The sequence below is a fragment of the Cyprinus carpio genome, chromosome A7, assembly GCF_018340385.1.
Source record: "Cyprinus carpio isolate SPL01 chromosome A7, ASM1834038v1, whole genome shotgun sequence".
Lineage (NCBI taxonomy): Eukaryota > Metazoa > Chordata > Actinopteri > Cypriniformes > Cyprinidae > Cyprinus > Cyprinus carpio.
This window is the reverse complement of record NC_056578.1, coordinates 37,091,857-37,112,683: the sequence shown is the minus strand read 5'-3', so window position 1 is coordinate 37,112,683 and position 20,827 is coordinate 37,091,857. Positions and strand designations below refer to the sequence as shown.

The window sequence follows — 20,827 nt, the reverse complement described above, 5'->3', positions numbered from 1 at the left end:
ATGGCCGACTGTGTGTGAAACATACGCTGCGTGCTGCCACACGCCGCACTGTTGCTTCTGTTTAGTTGTAAGCGGAAAGGGAATTTATGCTTCTGGTGTAGCCCGACACACCGCGCTCTCAGGAGGCTACGTCTTAGTTAGCAAAATGGCTAGCTGCCCAGCTGCCCCTCTTGTACATCTTGTTTTTTTTCTCGTGGTTTCTACTGGTTTTTTTCACGGATCCTCGAGCGAATTACTTCTTTCTTGAGTACTTGTCAATAGATTTACCTCCTTTATATGCATTCCCCTTAGAATTGTGTTCTGTAACACGGTGTCCTATGCCTATTTGGTCTGAGTTTTCTCGCGTTAGCGCCACTTGCTACACATTTGGTGTAGTCATGTGGTGTGTGCCAGCGTGTGGTGTTCGAGCAGTCAGTAATCTTTTATGTTGTTGTAGAACACACGTAGGACCATGTAAACAAGTCCACACGTGTGTTATTTTAGTCGCAATCTGTCAGCGCGCTAGTAACAAAGCTATTCTGAGTATGGTTTACTGAGGGGGCACGATGAGAACCCCTCCCTCAGAGAGGTCGCACGCTGTGCGAGTGGGGGAGCTGTCCTCTGTGTCTGTTTGGATCTGACCATATTTCGACGCGATACACCTAGATGACAATTGGACATCTGATGGTGCAAAAACATCAAAATATTGAGAAAATCGCCTTTAAAGCTGTCCACATGAAGTTCTTCCACAATGTATATTACAAATCAAAATGAAAAATTTTGATCTATTTTATGGTAGGAAATTTACAAAAATATATTCAAATGGAACATGATCTTTACTTAAATGTCCTAATTATTTTTGGCATAAAAGAAAAATCTATTAATCTTGGACAAATACAAGGTCTTTTTGGTATTGCTACCAATATTACCCCCTAGCGACTCTCTTCAAGACTGGTTTTGTGGTCCAGGGTCTACATTTTAATTACCAGTTTGTGGTTTAGATTCAGGAAACGGCCCCCCCAAAAAAGAACCTGGAAACAAATGTAATATTTGTAAAATAAGTTGACTCAAATCATAAACAAAAGGACCAGAAAAAGACGTTAAAAACATCAACACATTTTCCCTCTAAATTACACAAAACTAGTAAACCATTGAATCCGCTATCCAGTCAAGCAGCCTGGAGAGAGGGACTTATGCTATAAAATCCTCTCTCCATCCACATCTGAATTAGGCTCGCTAGGTGCACTGTTTCAATTTAGGAACTTTTCATTTTCGGCCCACCACCTTTGTGATAAGATTGTACCTGTAATTGGTGACAGTTAGTTTAAACCTTTGTAGAATATTATCATTATTAGTATAATAGTATTATTCTTATTATTATTAGTATTTTTTTTTTTTTTTTATTGAAAACATGGAAAAGAATACTCCATAATTTTCTTCTGCTGGACATTATCCATTACATTTTATGGACATTTTCTGTTTCTCTAAAACTTAAAAACAAACAAAATACCAGTGTGTAACTTAAAAAGAAAACACCTGTGAAAAATTGAATACAAAAAACAGCACACCGTGCCCTATTTTTATAGACTTTTAGAGTGTATCATACTTATCAGTACACTGCTTAAAACGGTACATTGTTTTTAGAATACTAATTATATAGAGAAAACACCATAAATGTCATTGTTTTTTAAAAAATGTGTAACTTCAATAATTCAATATTGTATTAAAAAATCTTTGTCAGAAAAAAAAAATCTTGTTTTATATATTACCTTTTCATTTACTTTTTTATGGTAAAAATAAAGACCAATATTTTTAAATATTTAACAATTTAATATTATAATAAACCATTCATATTATAAATTTATTCAATCATTTTTTCCATTCATTACATATTTATATACAATCATTTTTTCTGAGATAGTATGGTAATCATTGGTTTATTTTTTTTTTAAGTCACCTTATGCACTTAGAGCGGTTGTACACAAGTACCAAAATTCATATAAAATATTTAAAGTGTTTACAACATTCACCATTTTTAATTGCATTTAATTTCCCCAGAAAATCGTATTGTGTCGAGTAATCTACATTGTGTATGCTACACAGTGACATTTTTGTGTTGTTAAGTAATGATGTGTTGGCGCAATGACAACAATGCAACACATGTAGCAACTTTTAAACAACAACTCACCTGCCTTTAGCAACTTTCAACTTTTGACATTTGAAGGCATGTGGATGTGACAGGGAAGTCCCGGGTTTTTGAAAAATGCTAAAGCTCAGAGCCTTTAAACTGACACTTAATCCGCACTCTCTCAATTAGAGGCAAAAACGTGTCAGTCATTCATTATTAGGAGATGGGGACATCAGTACTCACAGCCTACTTATTTGGGTTTTTGCACTACTTTCAAATGTTTTAAGTACTTTTTATTAGGGGCGGTATCATTACCGTGAAATAAAGTGTCTATCGTTAAGAGATTTTGCTATATAGTGTATTATGCGGTATGCAAATATATCTGCGTAACACAATACTGCTTAAACATTATATGAGTGATAAGGAAACATGAATGAATGAGAAAGAGTGGGGTTGCACTTGGTAGAGTTAAGTGCAAATAAGCAGTGAAAAAGAACTCAATGCAGTGCTTGCGCTGAACTGACACACTGCCAAAGCGCGTTGCAATAAAAAGCCCCTCTCCAGACAGCATGTGATCGCGAAAATCTCTTTCGTGTTTTGTTGTGCTTGAATGGTCAAATACGCGCACACATAATGTCATAATTCCCGTCGTGTTGGGTATTCAAATAAACACAGTCTGTTATATGTTAAATAAATGTAAAAATCAGTTAGGATGTGTTTCAGTATAATGTATCCGTGCAGAGTCGGTCTTAAAGGGACAGAAGTTTCTCTCTCATTGCAGTTGACTGAATCAATGGTAATCATGTTTTAAAAGTGTATTTCATATTTATTTGTTCTGTTTGTGCTTGTAATTTGCTTCTTTTCTTATTTTTTAATAACAAAAATAAAATAAAAATAGCTATTTTGAGGTACATATCGTTATCGTAAAGTCAAAATAAAATTTCAATACCGTGAAATGAGATTTTGGTCATATCGACCACCCCTACTTTTTATGTGTATTTTGTAAAAGGTTGGCAACTCCTTTTTATCACGTACTTAGAAGCACCACTAAATTGTCATGTATAAGGACTGCTAAACAGAAATTAAGAAGTTTATTTTAAAGTGTGAAATATTACAAACTTACAAAATGTGTAAATAAAGCTTTGTAAAAACTTTATTTACATTTTTAAAACATTTTGTGTAATGCTATACTACTCATGATGCTATACTAAGTTTTGTCCCTTTTATCTAACTTTTTCACTCCAACATACTTTTTTTTTTTTTTTAAGTGATATGGGACAGCAATATGTACCCTATTAATAAAAGTGACAGTTATGCATGATTGTACCTCATTAACACATACTTTTGTTTCCAAATAAACACTGTGACAAATTCGTACCCTGAAAACTGTGAGAGGAATGGTTAAAAACATAGAGCGAAGGGAGACTCAAGGGGCCCCATGGGTGGAGAAAGCCAGTATCCAGGGCACTCCCAGAATACAGCTGAGCCCGAGTATAGACACCCATTCTTTCCATGCCCTCCTCCGGTGGTCTTTATCTGAAGAGGTTTGTGATCTTAATTTGTGGATCTTAACCAGCACCACCCCCAGCATAACCATATTAAAGAGCATCACCAGCCCGAGATAACCATTCACAGTAATGTAGCTCACTATCTGTGTGTTTATCCAGCATCTAAACGAGAAGAAGCCAATGAAAACACTCCTGTTACAGGCCTGAGAGATAATGAAGTAAAGTGCATGCAATTTTTGAATAGATTAACCTTACAGAGGTGTAACAGTTGAGCCTTCTTTATCCGTGTAAAAGGTATATTTGCCATAACACTTTAGTCACACCGCATAATCCTCACTGTAATGGTGGGTACACCTAAAGGAAAAGATTAATATAATAAAAACAAGCATATACATGTTTAATTTAAATGTAATGATATTTAATGGTCAGTTCAACCAAACATTAAACCATGCTGTCATCACTGTTTCCCCAGGTCTGCACAACAGAATAATGGTCCCTCCACTGCTACAGGTTGTAGGATTCTTAGTGCATTTATTTAAACTATATTTCATGTCGCATTATTTTCAAACACTACCAGGCTAAGAAATGGCTTGACACAAACGTCACTGTGGCAGAGCCTAGACAAAGGCTTCTGTGTAGGCATAAATTCAGCAACCTACCTGAGATATATTTTTTTTTTTTTTGTTTTTTTTTTTTTTTTTTTTTTTTTTTTTTTTTTTTTTTTTCTGTCTTCTGTTTTATCTCTCTAAATATTAATTTACCAAACATTTGCACCCACAACACTAACTCCTAGAATACATCCCTGGCACATCTCCTGTTTTATTCAGCTGACCAACTATCAAAATCTGTGTGGCAAAGCTGCGTGCACTCACTGGACAGCACAGATGAATGCATTTTGCCACTGTAGTGGAGCGCAGACGACCAGTTATCGATTTAAGTGTAAAATACATAACTTTTGTTTCAGACAATCTCTGTTGTTTTGGACAAGGGATGAAGTTGAAATAATATAGACATGTAAAAATGACGACATTACTTCATATTATTGTAGTTTATGGTAAAATCAATTATTATTATTTTTTTATTAAAAGATTTTTAGGGGTACATGTTAAATAGCCATTATGAAATATGATATAACTATACTACGGTTACAAGAAGATACCAAAACCCTGAATTAATAACTATGCACCTTGATGCACAGTTCTGCCATTCAAAGACTTGAATTCATTGATTCAGGAACAAAAATGCCACTATGCGTGCTATGCTGAGAGTTAGTCACACAGCAGTTCTGGGACTTTGCTTTGGAAGTTTACCTGGCAAAGAAAATAAAACACCATTTTGTGTGTTATCAGTTAAATACTCAATAATAATTAAATAAATGCAGAGTATTGTCTATAACAAAAGTTGTGACTTCCTGCATATTTACATTTAAAGCAATACACTTAAAATAAATACACTTCACTATAGTGCAAAAGCAATTTGCACTGCACTGTCTAGTAATTAGTGCTGTTTTTGTGACGCCGTTTTTGATAGTTGGTCAGCAAAAAATAAAACAGGAGATGTGCCAAAGACTGTAGGTAAGGGGGTAGTTGATGCAGATGTGATGTAAATTATATTTATGACATAATATATTCTTGACAACAATAGCTGAATTTATGCCTACACAGAAGCCTTGTAATGCTCTGCCCTGGTACGGTTTGTTTCAAGCATTCGTTAGCCTGGTTGTTTGAAGAGAAAGAGATTAAATATAGTGGAAATAGACATGTTAAGAAACAGTACAAATGTAGCAGTGGAGGACTATTATTCTGTTGCACAGAACTGGGGAGCAGCTGATGATGGCACGGTCATGGCATGTTTGGTTGACCAATCAGTGGGAAGGTGGCGTTTAATTCCCTCCAACATGCAGAGATCCAATATTCAATCCGTTTATTCATTTTCTATCCCTGAACGTAAAAACAAAAACAAAAAAATACACTTTATTTCAATAGTCCACTTTAGACATTATACTAACTATAACTAACTTTGTAACTACATGTCAAACTACATGTCAAACTAATTCTCTTAATTTGCAACTACATGTCTACTAACTCTCAGAGTAGACTGTTAGGGTAGGTTTAGGGTTAGTGTTAGGGGTAGGTTTAGGGTTAGTATAAGGTTGAAATAAGTTGACAGAAAGTGTAGAAGATATTAAGCAGACAGTCAACTAATACTTTACTAACTGCTAATTGACATGTAGTTGCAGAGTTACTTACTGTTAGCAGAATGTCTAAAGTGGACTATCGAAATAAAGTGTTACAAAAAAAAAAAAAAAAAAAGGCTGGATGCTGAATTTAAATTAGAATTTTAACTCAGCTCTTGAATAATAATTTTTTCTAAAACAATAAGTTTGGATCTCTGAACAGTTAGTAGGTCAAAACCACATTTAAATTGCTTATCAATTTAAGCAAATTATACAGATTTTGGCACACTCTGCAAAAGCGTAGGCTTGCTAATCAAAACAGCATATCATGAGGGTTAATGAATGTTTTGAGTGAATAAACCAAAATTTTGAAAAGTTTTAAACTTTTTTTTGGAATGAGAGTCAAGGATGAAATCAGTTTTATTATTCCATTTTAAGGAATAGTTTAACTGTCTAATCAGCTGAACTCAATCTTTAAAAATTTTATATTCACATCGTAATTTGATTAAATGTGCAGCCCGACTTTTGATTTATTCATCCAAATTTTTGCCAAATTTTCATGGACATTCCAACATTATACAGTAAATTACATTTTTAAAACTGGATTTCTCAATTCATCCGCATTTACCACAATTATATAGGGCCCTATAGCTGATTAATGCAGAAAGTGTATAGCTACTGTTGACACAAAAATGTGAATTTGAACTCACCCCATCCCACAAGACTTAATTTAAGCAAGTATCTCTTGATGTAGATGTTGAAAACCCGCACCAGCAGCAGGTACAGGTGGAAGCCCTCATTGCTGTCCATGTGAAGGTGGCTAAAAGGCACCAGTGTAGAAGAAGTCCTAGAGCCTGACACACTGAATCAATGTCACTCTGGCCTGAAAACCCCACGCTGCACAAGAACGAGGTGTGCAACAGAAAAAGGGAGCCCTGAGAGCTGCATGTGAATGATGGCTGAATGATCACATTGCTTCTTCCTGTGGGGAAGATTGTGAGAGATATCTGTTTTTATCTGTACCACAGACATCTTATTCTGAAACTGTAAAACAGTGTGTCAAATCTTGATTTAAAAATGAACCTACCTCAGGCACAGAAACATAATAATCATTAGGGCTGTAAATGCTATGTAAGGGCAGAGCCGATGTATGAAATGTAGTTGAGGGGGACAATATGGGACTCTTCAGGAATTTCAGGATTCTTTCAGAAACATTGAGGACAAAGAGGACATTCAAATAAGCACTGCTAAACAGACAAGTTTAATTTTAAAGTGAACATTTTAAAACAAAAAAGTTGACTGAAGAGAATCACATGACAAATGTGCTTACAATGAGCACTGCAAAAAAGCTCAGATGATTACAACTGCACACCAAATTCTCCACTGTCGATGGTAGTTTTTTACAGCCATCAGGACTCCAGTTTCCTGACAAACAGACACACATACATTCACCAAAGCAAAAAGTCAATGCAAAAACATATATTCAAATGAGAACTGTAATATATGACATTAGTTTTCACACTCATTATGACAGTTACAAAATATATGGGTCATCCAGTTTACCATTCCAGCAGACCTCTCCTGTCACTCGTTCTCATTGACATCAACAACACAACTCTTACAACTTTCACTCCATGAATAACCAGACTTGGGTAACCTCATTACTCAAAAAAAAAAAAAAAAAAAGAAACTTAACCATTCAGTGGTTGAAATTGAGCCTGTTCTTCCTTTCGTATCAAAACCCCAATAGTCTGGCAGCGCACATGCACTTGAACTTTCAGACTTGCACTCTCAGATACCTTCACCTGCAATCTTTTTTTTTTGTTTTATTTTATTTTATTTTTAGAAAATCATAAACACTTAATATGGCTTACAATGTATTAAGATTAAGCTATTAAAAGATTCAAATTAATACATTAAGCCATATTAAGTGTTTATGGTTTTAAAGGGAGGAAAACACTTAATGAGAGCATTTTTTGTGCATTTTGTTCATATTCTGCTGTTTTGTGGCCACGTATTTGGCTGGTCTTGTCTTTTTTTCCTACAGGTGATTTGCAGGACCCTGTACGTTATGGTACTAAATTAGTTTTTATTAACCACTACAGCATCTCGTCTCCCATTAGTGAGCATGCACGATTTGTGTCGATTGCAAGTGATGTCATATAGGCCACCTGGCTACTTTTTGTAAAACTGCTGAGAGATTCAGTTAAAAAAAAAAAAAAGAACAAAAGATTGCAAGTGACGTCTCTTTTTTTCGGAAGTGCAGGGGTCTGAGAGAGCAAACCTCAGCGTGCAAGTGCATGTCTGCAGAAAGATCCTTATCTCAAAACCCTCAAAAGCTGTTTTAAGCAAATGCTCCCTTACAGAAGAACTTGCTTGATCAACCTTGTAACATTTAACCCGAAAGCTGTACTGTGACAGGATTAAAAAGAATGGAGCAGTTAGGCTTAGGTTAAAATACCTAAACCATAAATTCTATTGGTGCTTTTTAATCTGACCACATTTTGTAGATTGTCGTAATAGTTTAAAGGGGTCATGAAATGGAAAATCAAAAGGTATGATTCTAAGACAGTGCTTGCCATCTCAACTTTCAAAACACACAACATGAGGTAAAGAAGGGCATGAATACCTGTGCGATGAAGTTAGCCATTTAACAGCAGTAGATGTTTACTTCAGTTTCTGCAAGAGGTAATGCCCCTTGAGTGAAAAATTATTTTTACAAATATTGGAGCTGTTTTATGGTGGAAAAAATCTTTGCAAACTTTATAACCTAACCTTGAGAAACACTATATAAAATCTGAAACTGCATTTCATGACCTCCTTAAGAACTGCAATGACTGTGTGTTATTGAGGTCCTAGATCCATCATGTGTACTTTGGACCCGAAATGGGAATATTATTTCTTGAGAGTTTAGCAGTAATAATTTCAAATTAAAACATTAACACACACACACTAATGCCACCATCTGAGAAGGAAACTACATTCTAGAGAATGGTACATTTGTTTTTATATAGGTTTATTTTTGATGGTGTAAAAATCATGTACTAACCTTTGCCATTTTTTATCAATATGCCAGTAGACACAAATTCCATTTTCACTCTGCAATAATGAGAGCACACTTTTACAGAAGTGAAAATAAGCAACACGTCAACAAAAATCCACAAGGGCCACAGTGTGTTTTTACAATTATAGTGTGATGTAAAAGCATTTTACCTGATTGGTGTTTATGAATCTGAGTTGAACAGGCTGAGAAAGGTTGCGAATTTCTTTCACACCAAGCCAAACTCCCAACACACTTTGCCCATGCAAAATACTGGTTTTGACTCATGTGAGTCATTTCCCTCCTGTGTCAGCACCACGATAACACATGGTCCAAAGAAGAAAAAACACAGAGTTATGACATGCCATATGTTGCCCAAAGAGGATACAAGTCACATTTAATTAGGGCCATACAAATAAAACAAGGCTTTGAGGGACAGATATACAATAATTCGATGTACTTTGGTGTCTGAACTGCTGCTGACCCTGAAGAAAGCCTCGTTGAGAATAGACACAATCAAATCCACTTCCTTATAGGTTTTCCCCCGTCTATTGCTGCTCCTCTGTAATGCTTCTTCAGAGACGTGGATTTTATATCCTCTTTCTGTATCAACTATTTCCTGTAAAAAGGGTGAAGACACAATCCAGCGTGTGACCTTATTGATCTTCCTGCACTGCTGACTATGTTGCTGACAACAAACACAAGGTTTTTTTTTTTTTTTAGTCTTGAAGTTAGTCAGTCAGACATTAACCACTGTCTTTGAACCTTACCTCTGAGGAAATTGGTCTAGAGAAAAAATTTGGATCTCGCATCCTAGGGGATTTAAATAATCAATCCATCATCAATACACCTGTTAAAAAATACATTCAAACGGGGGGGGGGGGCAATACATTTTATTCCTCTAAACATTAATAAATTATTACCTGACAGCAAAACAAACCTGTCCATTTCATACATTTATGACATCTAAAAAATGTTTAAAAATGTAAAAACTTTCTTTCTTTTTCACTTCTAACGGGGAACGTTCTCAGATCTTTGGCTTACATTCTAACAAGATTCTAACAAGTTATGAACAAGCCTTTTCCAATAACATTAACAGAACTTCCATTTCAAAGGTCTTTAATAATATTCTCAAAATGTCATTTATACATTACTAATACTTACTAGTTTCAGATGGTTCAGATAACATTTAAAAGTAACTTTTTGCCGTAATTTTAAAAAATGATCAAATGGAACGTTCCCTTAATGTTTTCTCTAATGTTCACCAAGTCAGTTAGCAAAATGTGCTTTTGTTAGCTGTGTTGTTACAAGATTAACAAGATAAACAAAACTCACGAAGGAACATTAGCTTGATCTGTACATTTTTGTGGAACCATAAAACAGGGCACACCTGCAAACACATCATCATCATGGGAGTTAAATAGCATTGTAATCAATTATTCAATCCAAATCCTTATCACAACACTTATTCGCAGATTTTAAAAAAAACATTAATTTCAAATATTACTATGTCACAACAGAGTAAATGTGTTTATAATCAACAGTCACTCTTTTCAAGTTAAAATTACATGATTATAACTCATATTTCGGAGCTGAAAATGTAAAATGTAGAGCATATTATACTCACGTGTTTCATTCTGTATTGTGGAGGGGTAAAATTGGAAATATCCAAAAAACAAAATAGTAACAAGCCTCTCATTTTCTCTCTTCGATGGCTTGCTATTCCTGTAGTGCATGTAGCCACTGTCAGCCACTCAACCTGGTCTCATTCTCAGGTGTGATGGCTGTGGCTTCCTGTCTAACAGTTTTTTTACCATCACTTCATAAAGAACCATGACACATTTTACTGGAAGCTTTCTACTTACCAACATGAAACGTATAAGTGATGTTACGGTGAAAAGAAACCAGACGTTTCAAAATTAATAACTAATTACACAGCAAATGCAATAAAACTTTTGAATGCACATATATAAAATTGCATTATTGTAATGTTTCCAATAAACTCAGACATATTTCAGAGTTATAGATTTATTATTTAATTATTATTGAATTCATTAACACAAATAATAGAACAACTGCGCATTTACCATTTGTTATTACAAATCACAGCTTTCAATATTTTTATTAGATATGACAAGTAGGTTTAAGATTAGATATGTTAGATCATAGATAAGGTTTTAGTAAGGTTTTTTTTGGATGTACTGTTATTATTGCAAAGGAAGTTCTCATGCTAAAATAATAAAATAAAAATTTTACTGAACAGCCCATTATGAAATGTACTTAATAATTTTTTGGTTGCATGTTGTGGTAGGTGTCGTTTTAGTAAGAAAACTGCACGAGATGAGCTTATTTGGAGGTGTCCAGAGTGGATTTAGTCTTGGAATAAGGTGATTGCTCTCTGTTTTTCCTCGCTGAAGGCACACATCCACACAAAGATGTAAAACCCTGTAAACACAGACAAACATGATGTTCAGTCCACCATTGTTTAGTTTTTCAAAAAGTTTTCATTCCCCTTTTCTCTAGTGTTTACTGTCACTGTATTCTTCTACTTGTGGTTGTAACAGGAAAACAAACAACCCTTACTGTTGTTTTTCACATCCTCCTAATTGTGACTTCATAATTAGACTTGTGTTGACTTTGGTAGCAGTAAAATATGCTAGAGTTTCGCATAATGACGTATCTTTGTGATGTGACTAATATTTCTGCCTCATTTCTTCCCCTGGTTTTGTTCACCTGACCAGAACAAACCAACGAAGATCACATCACTTTGTCTTCCATGACGTTCTTGACTTGAACACACCTCTTTTATGACGGGTATTAAAATTACTGTTTTTTTTTTTTTTTTTTTTTTTTTTTGGGGGGGGGGGGGTATTAAGTAGTTTGGTGTAATATTTTAGCGAAACTTCTTATTAATTTTTGAAAAGTCAAATCCAGTCATGTGGTTTGACAAACAAGATCATGTGGTACAACCAACATGCAGGAAAATAAAAAATAAAAATAAACCGGGAAATTATATCATAGATGACTATCTGAAGGACTTATCATAGTCATGAATTTATAATTAATACAATTTCTAAAAAACCATTTTCCATTGAAAAATGTTGTTAACTTGTAAACTTCAAATTTACTTAAGATGCAAGGCAAATAGTTTATACATTGTACCCAATGGTTAGAGTCAAAATTTAAATTTAAACTTGTATTGAAAAAACCATTTGAAACCATTAACAGTGTCAAGGTCCATAAAAGGTATGAAAGACATCTTCCGAATACGCCATCTGCCATCAGAAGCATGAAAACAAAAATAACGACCTTTTTCCAATAATTCTTCCCTCTGTGTCTCTCCATATCACCATATGCTGTGTATGCTCCTTCGTATCATCCGTGCCTCAAGGATGCACTCTTTCTACGTGTATTTAGGTTTAATTTGAAATAAAACAATGCATCCTTGTGTTCCCGTCACTTCATATAACCCAGATTGCACGTCTGATGGCAGATGGATATTCTGACGACGACTTTCATACCTTTTATGGACCTTGACACTGTTTATTTACTTGGCAGTCTATGGGACAGTCTCAAGTCTCCAGGTTTTTTCATCCAAAATATCTTAAATTGTGTTCCGAAGACGAACTGAGCTTTTAAGGGTTTGGAACGACATGGGGGTAAGTGATTAATGACAAAATTTTCACTTTTGGGGTGGAGTATCCCTTTAAGAATACTGTACACTGTCTGAGAAATTGGCATGGATTTTATCATAAACTCTCTAGTATGGTCATCAACCCACATATTCTCTCTTGAACCGAGGTAAACCTACCTTGCATTGAGTTTAAGATGCAGAATAGGTAGAGTATTGGGTAGTTGATATATCCAAAGCTGAAGAAGATCAAACCCCATGTTGTACCCTGCAGACACATGAGGCCCAGCACGGTGCCAGCATCCTTCCAAACTGGCGTCTTGTTATGCTTGTTGCCCACATGTCGTAGCTTAAAGATCTGTCTGGACACCGTTGACTAGGATTTCCTACGTTGAACAGGAATATGATGGAGAAGTAGGAAATGTTCACCAGCCATACAGGACGGAAGTGTCTCTTTGATCCAGCAACTGTATTGTGATGAAAGACATTTTTACAATGTGAGCAGCCTGAACATCATATGGTACATTTTCGACCTGTGATTGACTGGCAAAGAGTGCTACATATTGAACAACATTTGTCTGTAATCTAATGCAAAGTTACAATGGTGAAGACTTACAGGGATTTGTTGCATTCGTGTCAGATAATGCCGTCTCCTGGATCCCATAAATGTTATTAGCTGACAGCAAGCCTCCAGCAATAACAGCAGGGACTCCTGTCAAGAGGACAAGATCACACGTTTTTATTATTATTATTTTTTTAACCTTCATGTTGTTCCAAAACCTGTATGACATGTAAATATATTTTGAAGAATGTTTCAACTGTCCTTTTAATAGGCAACACTGGACCCTTATTGATCATCATTGTAAAAAAACTTTGAAACAATTTGAATTGTGAAAAACACTATACAAATAAATTTGTCTTGACTTCACTTGACCAGCGGTTTATAGAATTAATGGATGGGTGGAAAAGTGAGACATTTTTCAAAATATCTTCTCTTGTGTTCTGTTTTGAGTTGAAATACATTTTGGGAATCACAGCAAAAGTTAAAGTTAACTGAACACAAGTAATCAACACAGATCCAGCCCGCCTGTTAACGTCTTGTGCAAAAAGCTGCACATTTTAAGTCTCGCTATCCATAATATTTCTTTCTCCAGAAAAAATGTGGTCTCGTATAGGATCCGGAGAGAAATGTGCACAGTATCAAGCCTGGGAGACAACAACAGGGGATAGATTTTTTTTTTCCCCTGAAGGAATGCATTATTATGGATTAAAGAACTGGTATTTTGGACTTGAAGCGATGCATTAAAACACCTTAATAATGGAATTTGTTTATAAGAAACACAAAGATTTTTTGTTTCACCACTGTGTTAGATAATGGACTGGAGTGGTGTGGATTACTTGTGTATTATTGACATGTTTTATCAGCTGTTTGGACTCTCATTTTGATGGCACCCATTCACTGCAGAGGATCAAGTGATGTAATTCTAAATTTCTCCATATGTGTTCCGATGAAGAACAAAAGTCATCTACATCTTGGATAGCTTGAGGGTGAGTAAATTTTCAGCACTTTTTTACTTTAGGGTGAACTATTCCTTTAAATTTCATTTTGAGATTCAAATTTTACGTTACGTGAAGCATCCCTTTAATGCATCCTGGGGGGTGTCTATTTTGGCTGCTATGGTTTTTTTGTTGTTATGCATTTTATCTAGATGCTCACCCGCACATCCGATCAGGGACAACTTGACCATGTAGTGTCTGATGTGAATGTTGAACACTCTGATGAGAAGAAGGTAGAGGTGCAAGGCTTCAATAGCCATCCAGGTGAAAGAACACAGCAGGCTGTAGTGCATAGTCACAGCAATAAAAACACACACTTCTTTTTCTGACAGTGTGGCGCCCCACTCGCTGAGCATGAAGCTCAGGTTGAGGAGAAACAGAGCGCCGCTCAAAGACACGTGGATGCTGCTGGACACTTCTGCCCTTGCATTACTGCAAAAACACACACAATCTTTATTGAAAACTCTGGGCATAAATGGATGCAAAAGAAGCATCGTTGGCTTTGATGAGTCACATTTTTTATATCAACAATAATGTGAATCAAAGCAGAGATTATATACTGGTTTATATGAAAACAGAAGGAACAGCACCTGTTGAAAATGAACGACAAGACAGCTAGAGGCAGAAAAGAACGCAGACAGACCGCAGCCTATGTAGCTGATGTACGACAAGATTTCCCAATGCTTTCCATCGATGTTTTTCACCTCAGTCTAGAGTTTGGGAGAGATAAAGGAAATGTGGTAGTGTAAATTAAAACAGAATCAGCACAGAATGCTACCTTACTCGTTTAGTAATGACCTGAATGAATGGCTTAGTACTCACTAGACGCAAAGCAAAAGGGGTCATATGGTCACAGAGGCACTCCACAACATCATCACTGGTTATGTTGGTGAGACAGCCGTCTGGTTTCCAGGTTCTGCTTCCTATTTAACAGTAAATAAAAATTCAGTACAGCATTAAAGGACATATGTGCCACATATAAGATCATCGTTTATTGAAACCATTAACCATTACTGTACCTTTTTCATCATAGAACTGACAGGACAGGTTGTAGTCCTTTAGATATAAATACAAAACAGAAATAAATAATTAGCAGGATATTTTTAGGCAATTTGCAAATATTTTAAATTGTATTTTTCAAGTTACACTTACATTTGTGATCTTTGTGTAGTTAAATTTGAATTTAATTTTAAAGTGGATTGTTCAAATTTTTTAATGTCACAATACAGGGACTTCCAATCCGTATGACTTTAGAGATAAAAAATTGTATTTTTTCTCTTTAAGCTGTAAAAAAGACCATAGGCTGATTTGCTTACTGTAAAATTGAGAAACTGTGGGACACACTGGACAGAACAATAGAAAACATTAAGAGTGGGGTGTGATTTGAACCTTAAAGTGCTGATCAGAATAGTAGGCAACTATGCCAGTTGTGGTCTGGTTCACATTTCTGAAAGGCTCAATCGGGATCTGTATATCAGTTTCATTATCAGAATTTAATACCTTAAAAGCAAAAAAATAAAAAATAAAAAGTCAGCATCTTTTACATTCTTATATATAATACATTTATATATGATCTACATTGTTTAGAAGTATCAAAAAATGAAGCTGCAACCAGTTGTTATCAAAAACCTGCTGTAAGCAATTTCTTTTTAGGAATATCACCCATAAAATACAGTGGCATGATTCAGCCAGGACATTCAATCCCTTTAAAATTGGGATGGAAAAACAGGTTCAAGAGACACGAAATGCCATTTCATCCTTTCAATAAAAACATATGCATTCAGGAAATAAATTAAATATAGCCTAAAGCAGCAATAACACTATGCATTACATCAAATGTCATTCCTGTCTGAGAGAGAGCATTTAAGAGGCATTGGACTGTGATAGCCAATAACTGCTTGTTATGATTAATGTAGTTATATTACTTCACACAATTTTATCATTCTTTCATATTATGGAAATGACCCAAAATCTGGCCTTCAAGGGTTTGCACCTTTACAAACAAGGGGCTACATAATTATGCTGAAGTATGTTGATGTGATCATGCATTTTATGGCAAAGGTGTATAAAGAGGACTTTATCTTCAAATAGACAGGCATATTGTAAAGAGACCAGCAATTTATGAGAGCTGCCACTATGCAAGAATACTTCCAAAGACTTATATAGCAAGACAGTGTACTTGTATCACTATAGGGCTTTTCACACCACATGTGATCATTGTTCTAAACCTTGCTTTACCCCCTGACACACTTGTAATTTAGTAGTGGGGTTAGCACCGTATTTTACCTGCGGTTATGAGGTGTTAACCCCGCTTTGCGGTGCCAGACTTGAAAAATGTGAAATCAAGCGATGTTCAAATGTTCATAATCAAATGCACAATATGGCACGTTTTTAAAATAAGTTCTTGACTTTCTAAATAAATGAGCCAAACACCAGTTGACAAAGTCACTTCAGTTGCTGTTAGAAGCTCAGATTCCCAAAGAAATGATGTGTCTCCATCAGCTCCCTATATGCTATAAATCAGTACAGCTGTGTTTTGAATTGATGATATGCTATGCTGTGCAGAACAGTTGTCATCCCACTTGAAGCAGAAAAACCACCACAAAAACTTGGTGTAGCACTTTCCAAGACATCCGCTTTTCAAGATGCACATGTGTATTTGTCTGATCTTTGATGGATCGCGTGCAGCAACGCAAAGTTGATTCTGTGCTTACTTGATCTAATATTTTATGTTTTTTAAAATGTTGTAGATTTAAGTAGCAAATGAGAATTGATACAATTAATGAATATATTTTGAGACAAAGGTCTTCTTTATGATTTTCAGTTTTGTTTAAGATAATAAAATCAACAACTAATCAATAACTAAGTAATATGTAAAAATATGGTATTTGGGGTAAAAAGCACCCCTGCTGTTGGGGCTAAAGGCGCACAGTAATAGATGCCTGACTTTTCAGTTTGTTGACATGACATGGTAAGATTCAGATGCTAAATATCATATATTATGTTGGGTGTCCATATTAGAGATAATTACCATGTTTAGAATGAAACCATCATATTTAAAAACATGATATTAATCATGTCATATAATAAAATATCATTTGTTACTACTACAAAAAAAAAATAAAAAATTATTATTGGATCTCCTTCAATACTTTCCAAATCTTTACTTATTAAAATGCTCCATTAATGTCCAGTACAGTGTAGCTATGTATTTTTTCTGCAATTATACATTTTAGGTGCAGTGAATAGCACAATTTTTCTTAAGGTGCACTTTTAGCCCCGCTGTACCCTACTAACATACTGGGGTCCTAATGGAGACCTTCTTTGAAACGGCTATTAGTACTGACAGCAACAATTTAAATGTAACAGTGAGCACTTTTTTTAAATGCTATCTGATTGAAAGAAACAACATTTATGATACAGTTCATGTCATGTTTTACTGAAAATTTCAAAAAGTTTTTTTTAGATTTTGGTATTTCGCCTTTTAAATAGAAAAGAGTTGGTCTTACATGACCAAAATAGCTGCTCGAAGGCATTGCCAATATGGCTGCCGGCGCCGAGTGAACTGACTTTCCTTGAAAGGCAAGTACAATTGTATTTTTGTGAGATTTTTAAATGTTTTTTTTTTTTACTTCAAACCAAAGTTTGTAATGATACGATTCACCTCAGAGCTGCTTAGTTTGCTTAATGCTTGAATTTTTTTAAAGTCCCTATTGACAAAAATGAAAATGAAAAAATATTTCCAAGGGCACTTCTGGTGTTGCAGAAATCACTTACAGCAGTTTAGTAGCTTACAGAATTATGTCAGCTTGGACTTATTGACCATATAAGTATGGGCAAGAATCTTACGGTTGGAGTGGCGATTGTTAGAAAATCATCTGTCGTGCTTAAATTCATCTTTAACCCACAGTCCTGGAAAGATCCCCTCATGATAGTAATTCTTGGATTCCCCCGAAATATTCAGATTTATAATGTTGTGGATGGCTTTCTTTTCCCACTCTGCACAAAGGGGAGATAAATTACATGAAAAACAAAAAAAGGCAAAAAAGTTCTAAGCAGTGCTTCCAACCCTGCTTTTGGAGACCGCCAAAAAACGGCACATTTTCTAATCAAACACACCTGATTTATTGTTAGGTGCTTCCAAAAACAGAGTTTGGAACCACTGAATGTCCACTAAAAGACTTGTGCATTTTAAAATCTATATTTACCTAATGTAGGTATCCAAAACAGTTTCATTGACGAATGGATCTTCACACATTCTTTTAATACTGAGAATGTTTCTCATGTCTTGTGGCATATTCATGTTGTTTCTCTTTCATTTTCAGGAGATTACTTATATGTCATCAGGCAGGCATTCTACCACAGTACAGTTGCATAATGTTTGATCTACAGTTAATAGATGAAAAGGAAAAGTTATGTTCTGAGAACCACCAAGTGATCATACTCAGTGCACGTTTCTTATAAAGCTGTTGTGTAACTGGTTAAATTTAATGGAAGAAAATAATATTTACTTACTATACTGAAGTCAACTGTTGTGGGACTCCTAGAATTTATTTTCAGGTTCAGTGTTTCTGTTTGTGTGAAGTTTTTGTTTGGGAAAAATCATGGTAGGAGCACTCAATATAACACGGATTTCTTGTTGAATTACAGAGGTAAACTCTCCCACAGTGGTCCAAAACAGTAAAGTTGGATTGTTTAAAAATTCAAGTGAGATTCTCATCTCATTGTCCTTATTTATCAGTTTTAGATGTGCTTGACATGACAAAAGGAAAATACACAATTACACAGTGAAATGTAAGTGTTAAAAAGAGCTTTAAGTTCTGTTGATAAGTTAAAAGAGATGTAAGTTCTGTTGTAGGGGAGACCGGGGCTAGTTGTCACATGGGGAATTTGTCATTAGGGTTATCTGTCTGTAAAGGGGGGTTGCCTATGTATTTTACAACACTTCAGCCTGTGATTCTTATTAAGTGGCGGGCCATGTTCAGGATTCCTTGCCCTAGCAAAGTCTCTGACAATCTGATATTTTGTACTTCTATAGACTCCAGGAAGTGTGTGGTTTAGGAAATGGTGGCTCTTGAGACTAAAGGGGTCCTGATCATTAAATTTTTGGTTTAACACCCAATTCTTCACCTAAATTCTTAAAGTTTTTTTGCTATTAATTTCTTTTATTCTCAATCCGGTCCTTTTTTTTTTTCAGTGAACATTTCTTATCCAATTGCCAGACCTTAATTTTGCCAGTGTCTATAGTCCATTCCTTCTCATGGGCATTTTATCATTTTTGACTTTTCAGTGTGTTACTCTCTTTTTTGGTCCATTTTACTAAATAATTATGCACATCTAAATATAAAAGGTTTTTTTACTTTCACCATTGTTAACAATTATATCACTTTATTATGACAGTATACAAAATGAATACTATTAATTAAGATTAATGTGGTTCATAATTGGATATAAATGGAAATGGATTAAAAAAAATATAAGCAAAATATTGACTTGCCTAATCATTATGCAAACACTGTATATCACACTGGCAAGGACAAGAGTATCACTCATAAATGTCAGGATGGAATGGGAATAGGTCACAGGTTGTTACAGTTTTACAGAATGCAATTTTATAAAACATTTATATTATATTTATAAAAATTAATCTTTTGGTTACATTTTATAATACATTTTATAATATACTGTTATATAATATATATATATATATATATAGATATATAGATATATATATATATATATAATATATATATATATATATATATTTAAAGACTGCCATTTAACATCTATTATAGGATTTTCATATATATATATAGATGAAAATCCTATAATAGATGTTAAATGGCAGTCTTTAACAAAATTTGAGTTCCAAAATAATGCTACTACCTAAAAGAACTATTCAATGATGTCAGAAGCCTGAGGACCAGCATCGGTCTCCCCAGTATTTTACAGTCATGGCCAAAAGTTTTGACATAAATTTTGTGTTTTGCAAGGTTTGCTGCTTCAGTATTTGTAGGTTACCTTTCCACATGTTTCCACAGCATACTAAAAAACAGTGATAAGCGTATAAGTTTTATTGGCAAAAATATAATGAGTCAATATTTTGGTGTTAACACTTGTTCTTCATAACCTCTGCAATTCGCTCTGGCATGCTGGATATTAGCTTTCTGGGCCAAATCCTGACTGATGGCGATCCATTCTTGCCTTATTAGTTGATCACAATTTGTGGGCTTCTGCTTGTCCACTCACCTTTTGAGGACTGACTACAGATTCTCTATGGGATTGAGATCTGGGAAAGTTGCCTGGCCACAGATCCAAAATGACAATGTAATGATCTTCGAGCCACTTCTTTCTCACTCTTGCTTTGTGACATGGTGCTCCATCATGCTGGAAAAATGCATGGATCATCACCAAATTGCTCATGGATCACTGGAAGAAGTCACTCTTGCAGGACGTTTTGATACCATTCTTTATTCATGGCAGTGTTTTTGGGCAGAATTATGAGAGAGCCCACTCCCTTGGTTAAAAAGCAACCCCACACATGGATGGTCACAGGATTCTTCACTGCTGGCACAACACATGACTTATGGTATCGTTCACCTTTGCTTCTCCGAATGATCGATTTTCCAGATGTCCCAAACAGTCGGAAGGGAGCTTCATCAGGGAAAATATCTTTGCACCAGTCTTCTACTGTCCAGTCCTTTTCCCTCATGCAGAATTTCACTCTGTCCTTGATATTTTTCTTGGAGAGAAGTGGCTTTTTTGCTGCCCTTCTTGACACCAGGCCGTTGTCCAAAAGTCTTGGCCT

At 35.2% G+C, this 20,827-nt stretch overlaps 3 long non-coding RNA genes across 3 annotated transcripts; all 3 read right to left on the bottom strand.

Moving 5' to 3' along the window:
• Positions 1-6,731: 6,731 nt before the first annotated feature.
• Positions 6,732-7,163, bottom strand: LOC122145480. Its single transcript, XR_006160365.1, has 3 exons — positions 7,122-7,163; positions 6,879-6,993; positions 6,732-6,773 (listed from the first exon to the last, which is right to left on the bottom strand). It is a non-coding gene; the product is annotated as an uncharacterized LOC122145480 (long non-coding RNA).
• A 1,686-nt stretch (positions 7,164-8,849) lies between these two features.
• LOC122145479 lies at positions 8,850-9,666 on the bottom strand. The gene is made up of 4 exons (XR_006160364.1): positions 9,602-9,666; positions 9,292-9,450; positions 9,005-9,135; positions 8,850-8,890 (listed from the first exon to the last, which is right to left on the bottom strand). It is a non-coding gene; the product is annotated as an uncharacterized LOC122145479 (long non-coding RNA).
• Positions 9,667-14,729: 5,063 nt separating this feature from the next.
• On the bottom strand, positions 14,730-15,202 carry LOC122145478. The gene is made up of 3 exons (XR_006160363.1): positions 15,172-15,202; positions 15,039-15,075; positions 14,730-14,942 (listed from the first exon to the last, which is right to left on the bottom strand). It is a non-coding gene; the product is annotated as an uncharacterized LOC122145478 (long non-coding RNA).
• Between the last annotated feature and the right edge of the window lie 5,625 nt (positions 15,203-20,827).